The sequence below is a fragment of the Balearica regulorum genome, chromosome 12, assembly GCF_011004875.1.
Source record: "Balearica regulorum gibbericeps isolate bBalReg1 chromosome 12, bBalReg1.pri, whole genome shotgun sequence".
Classification (NCBI taxonomy): domain Eukaryota; kingdom Metazoa; phylum Chordata; class Aves; order Gruiformes; family Gruidae; genus Balearica; species Balearica regulorum.
The window spans coordinates 7902883-7908882 of NC_046195.1; the positions used below are offsets into that span (position 1 = coordinate 7902883).

Below are 6000 nucleotides of genomic sequence, written 5' to 3' on the forward strand. Positions count from 1 at the left end.
AACTGTAAAGTACTGAAACCAACAGTATCCATCCTCTGGACCAGCAAAGTCTCCTTAACTTTACCTCTGAAAAAACACACCAAGACCTTCAAGGTTTGTTTCCCCATGCATAAGTCAATTCAGATCAGTAAAGCAATTATCTTGCAAGAGAAATGTCAGGCCACCTATAAAATAGCTACAGAATGCCTCTGTTAGGCCATATTATCTTTCACCTCAGAGACTTACCACCACTGTATTCTTAGGGAGAGACTATTCAAAGTGTCTCTCACATCTTCTAACAGAATCCAGCACAGGACAGCTACAAACAGAATAGCTCTTCCCCAGGACTGGATACATGGCCTGGCTCCAGCTGGAATAGACAGAACACATGGAGCATGCGCAGCTGGAAGCGCCGCAGCTAGATGAGTTGGCAGGCTAGAAGTAATTCTACATAGAGTCCTACGAACAACAAGTTAGTTCTCCTGCAATACACTATGAATCAGTCCAAGACCATACGGCACCCATAGAAATCCTAGCTAAAATCAAGCATCAGTGAAGCATTAATATGCACATACTCACCTGGGCAAGGAATCTGCTTGGCTTTGCACAATGGATGCAAGCAGGTGGATTTGACAAACACGGTGTTCACAAGCACATTCTTCAGTCTAGACATTTCTTTGCTCTGTCCTAGGCTTAAACCCAGTTAACTACATTAACACTATGTAAATCACTGTTTTAAGACATAAGCATTATGATTTGGCAATCAGCAATGTTTTGGCTTCAGTGAACTCCAAGACAAACATAACAGCAATGAACTTGGGAATCAGGAGTTGTAGCTTTATAAAAGAATGAAAAAATACACTTTTTTTTATTGGAGCTTAAGATCTTAAATTAGGAATTCTGCTTCCAGAGACAGCTAGGGAATTTCTGAGTTACACAGCCATCAAAAATAATTTTAAAATGTATTTCTTAGTTCCCCTGGCAGTTTTGACCTTTGAGGTATGTGTAACTGTTCTTAACGCAGTGTCATTTTGCAAAGTTCTTGATAAAGATTTGACAAGCAAAAAAAGACATGATCTTTGCCACAACTGCTAACAAGAATCTTGCAAATGAGAATCATGAAATTAACCATTAGGACAGTTTTGTGCTGTTCTTCAGGAAACCTGTGAGAAGTAGGGGATTTTTCAGATACTAAACCAAGCAGATCTACCAGTTTAAGAGGGAAGAACGGTGCAAGCAGACTTCTCCACTCTTGACCCAGTAAAGCCAAGTGGCAGTGGGTAAAAGCAGAAATTTTACTTGACAGAAGCCAAGTATTAGGACTGCACATTATTGGCAAAAAAAAAACAACCCGGAAGTCTCTTGCTAGTAAAGTTGTGAACCGGCCTTCTCAGATTTCACTTGGTAAACGCTTAATAAGGAAGACATCACTTTAAATTTACAGTAGTTACTTTTCCAAAGAGCATAAACTATATGAAACATATAAATCAGAAAAAATAATCTTGTCAATAAAATTTTGGGTTAATGAAAGAAACGTTTTCCTTCCTTCCTCTCTGGTCCATAAGGGGTCTCTGTTAGGTCTAACATCAGCCCATCAAGAAAAAGACTAACCTAAAGCCTGAAGCAAGCTCACCAGTGTTAACACTTTGGCTGCAGATACATTTTGTGCTTCTTTAAAGAGCACTGTAGACTTTGGAAGCAGCTGATCACTGTCACTCACACTGACAAAACTTAAAGAGACTATGACTGGGAATAATTATCCTATTCCTATGTTGTAGATGTGTCCCATACGGCATTACTCAATACACATGTTTCTAAATCTCTTCTCAACCTTACTGACATGCAAACAGCTAAAGCATTACAGATCTGGTGATAAAACTGACCTAAAGGAGGTTGCACATTAGTAAAGCTGTGGGGAAATCTTTATACAACACCTGCCTATGGCAAATCCATCTCTCTGTACTATCCCCATTGTTTACATGTGAATTAAATCACCCTGTTCCTTGTCCCACCACCCCCCCCCCAGCAATTTTTTCCCCATTTATTCAGCTGTCTGACATATAAACCTCCATAGTTCATCAGCTAGGGAGGGGGGCACTGTTACCTATACCTTCTTACAAGAATGTCCTCACCATTAGAGGAAATATAAACAACTGAAATGAAAGATTCATCATCTTGGAAAAAAAGGCAGTAACTGCTGTCAGCTAAATGTTATTGCAACATGGCCACCTCCGCTGAAAGACAAGACTGTTATAACTGATCTGGTTACATAGGTCTACAAAGTTATTAATTTGAAGATAAAGTGCGAGTCACAGATATATTAAGATATGCTCTTAATAAACTTTTACAAAAGCCATGGCTTCATAAAAGACGCATTTCTGAAAGGGCAGAATGTTCCCATTCAGATTTTGAAAGGACACGTGAAATATGCATGAATACTAAGAGCTGTTGTTCACCCCTGGGTTCCCAATACTAGACACAACCACAGCTACAGCTGCCAGGGCTTCAACCATCAATAAAAATAAACATGTTTAAATATGCCAGACTTCACGAGTTTTAAAACAGGAAGCTTGGTGTCTTACACACTTTTAACTAAAGTGAAATGGAAAATGTGCACACAGCCTTTCCTGTCTCATGAATTCAATAGGTCATTTCGTACTGTGGATGACAGCATGAGACAGGTGACCAGATGTTCGCTTTATCAAATGAACCAAGATCATACCTTTTCCCTTCAACCCTTGCACATCAGCAAGAGTAGAAATCTGAGTCTGTGATAATCTTAGCTAGCAGGGGTATTTTTTCTGGTTGTTTGGTTTTTTTTTCCCTCAGGTAGTCCCTCTATCCAATAAAAAGATGAGTAAAAACATTTAAATTGGTGGAAAACTACTTTGCTAGCAAGGACTATAGACATGGAAACTATAAGCTTTAATTTCTGTTTTTAACAGCAACAACATATTTCAATTCTTTAAATATTAATTTTCCTCAAAAATGTTTCTCCTAAGTATCCAGAATTAATCTATCTTTGGAATTTTCTACTGGTTACAACAAAGACAACGTATGGCCTTATTTCGCCACCTGAAAACCTAGTTTTCCTTTATTAGTTTATAATACAGATATTCCACCACGATAAATACTACCTAGGTCTCCATGCTGAGCACTCAATTCTTATATTTTTTGTCAAATATTTGTTTCTTAAGTAATCACATTAAAATCAAATTCGAGCTATTACAGAAAGATCTTACCTCCTGCATTATATCTTCTTTTGAAAGAGTACTTGAATATCAGGAATTAAAGGTATCATTTAATCAGCCCTTGCTTATGATTTCACAAAACCATTCCAAGCCATGGAAGAGCTTACTCAAAACAAAAATTCCATGAACGTATGCTCAGCCCTAATCACTGAAACACAGACACTTTAAAAAGTACATAGATCCTTAACACCTGTCCATTTCAATAAGAGTTACAAACGTACATACCTCTGAAGATCCTGGCCTACATTTCTGAATGAACGCTGCTTCCTTGTTTATCAGGCAAAAAACAACTGACGAGAATTTTTTTTTAATATGGGTTAAGAAACAGAATACCAACTTTGCAAACAAAACAAATGACGTTATAACAAACCCTATTACGCACACAAATAAAACCCATTTCCGTAAAGGAAAATTTGTGACAAATTTTCAAGGAGACAAAACCTGAAAGAGTGCTGCGGCTTCCCGCAGTGAAGATACTGCTTTGTGCGTCAATGAGGCACTGAAGAAAAAAAAAAAAAAAATTAAAAAAAAAATCAGCGTGAAGTTCCCATCCGCCTAACTGCCCCCGCGCCCCTCCGGCCAGCCCCGCCGGGAGAGGCTGCCCACCCCGCAGCGGGCCGGCCACCGTTGCCGCCACCGTTGCAGGGCAGGGCGGGGCTGGGGGGAGGAGGGGAGCCCCCCGCCCCCCTCCTGGCCCCCGGCAGGCCCCACCCGCCAGGAGATAATGCCCCGCAGGGTGCGGGGCAACACCACAGCCTCGCCCCCCCCCCTCCCCCCGTACCTGAGACGGTAAGGCCGAGGGGGAAGAGGCGGGTGCCGCCGGCGCCCTGCTCAGGGCCGGAGGGGAAGAAGCGGCCCCGGCGGGGACCGCAGGGACCCCGCGTCGCTGCCTGGCGCGGCTCGGAAGGCCACCGACTTCTCCTCGGCGGAGCGCCGCCCCGCCGCCCGTCCCTCGCGGCGCCGCTGCCCCCCGGCCTGGCCGCAGCCGCCCGGGCCCCGGTGACACGCCGCGAGGCGGGCGACGTTTTGTTGTTGCGCAGCCCCCGCCGCCGCTCCCTCCCCAGACGCAGCGCGACACTCGGTGCTGCTTTACAGCAGTCCGCAAAGCGCAGTCGCGCCGGCTCGCGCCCCTCCTCCCGTCAGGAGCCGCTCGCGGGACCGCGCCCCCTGCTGGGCGGAAGCGGCGGCGCACTGCAAGGCTCCCCTCACCCGCCGGTTGCCGGGCCGGGCCGGGCCCCCTCGCACGGAAACGTCCTCCGCACCGGCGTCTGCCTGCCTTGAAGAGGACAACGAAGGTCTGAGCAGACGTCAGGGAAGGCAGCTCAGGCAGGACGGCAGCAGGCGGTAGCCGCTGCCCTGGCCAGCCTCGCTCGCCCCACCACCAGCCTCATTCAGGAGCAGTGGCGCTGCTGCCGTTGCTGCATTTCTCGTTCGTTCTAGATCTCGTATAAAAGCACTAGTTTTCTACCCAGTATCTCTTCCTTTTGCATCGTGGTGTGTGTTGGCTGCTCAGCTGTAGCTAACCCGTCAGAGTTGAAGCGTGAGCTACCAGGCCTCTGCAGCGCTGCCTGGGCTGCCATGGCCGCCTGCACTGGATCACTGCCCCGGTCCTTCACCATCGCCAAGCCTGGTGCTCCCACAACTGCAGCACCGGTTATTGTACTGCCCTCCTTCAAGCCAAACAATAGGTGCAGCTGCTAGGAAATGCACACAAATCATATCTACTCTCTTTAGAAATAGGGATTTAATTTGCCTTTACTGCAAATGACTTTGGAAGCGGTGCGCCTGCCTGCTCTTCTTGTTTACCACTACACTACTGATGTCAATATACTTTGTAAGGAACTTCTCCAGCTGAGGTACGTGTCTTGTGTACAGCGACCAAGTCTCACACCTACCTAACAGCACAGTAAGCATCACAACTTTGTGAAGTCTCTCATTTAGCAGACAGTCTGAGTGTTCGTTAACTTAGTAACGGCCTAAGTCTGCCAAAGGCCGTGATATCTTTCTGCCAGAGACAACCTTTCATCACTGTTGGCATACACATTCCAAACACCTCCAGCTTAAAACACTGGACAGAAAAGGGCTGCATACTGTCAGTAATCAAGAGATACATAAACCCAAGGCTGTGGACCAGAGAAGTGCAGTCTGATCTGCCAGTGGTTAAAGATCTTACTCAATGCACTGCCATCACAGTTGTCACTATACAAGAGTTCTTACATGTTTTGGAGGAACTAAACAACCTTCATGCATGATTACAAAATAAATGGTCATTGGGAAAAAATGTGTTTTGAGACTATTAATCGAATGAGTTTCTGAATGGAATTTCCTTAAAGCAAAAGTGGATAAAACAAGATGGAAACTATTTCTCAAACAAGGAAAAAGAGGCTTTAAGGAAAGACTACTTCAATAAATACCTACTTCAAATGAAGATGTATTTCTAGGGGCACAAAGATTACTAAGCAAAGGAATATCTGAGTATGTCACAAAGTACAGAAGCAAAGTGCAAAAGGCAGTAGACCACATAAACGATATGAAAATGAAGGTTTTGAGCCTTATGTGTAATGCAAGAGCACAGAAAAAAGTGAGACCCACATACAGTGAAGGGAGAAAAAAGGATCACAGATGATTTCATAAACCAAAATAATAATTCAGTTTTCAATAAAGACAAAAATACAGCATTAACTTGCTACCTTTTTCTACATAGTTATTTTGGGTGTTTGGTTGTTGGGTTTTTTTTTAAATCAAGGAAATGCAGTATGTCGCATCCAGC

At 44.3% G+C, this 6000-nt stretch overlaps 1 protein-coding gene across 1 annotated transcript in view; it reads right to left on the bottom strand.

Moving 5' to 3' along the window:
* The window catches only part of RNF111 (ring finger protein 111), a 50745-nt gene extending 46423 nt beyond the window's left edge, over positions 1-4322 (bottom strand). The window contains exons 1-2 of the mRNA XM_075765004.1: positions 4012-4322; positions 226-349 (exon numbers count right to left, since the gene is read on the bottom strand). The gene's annotated coding sequence lies outside the window, so the exon portion shown is untranslated. The remainder of the gene's footprint in view (positions 1-225; positions 350-4011) is intronic.
* Positions 4323-6000: the final 1678 nt, after the last annotated feature.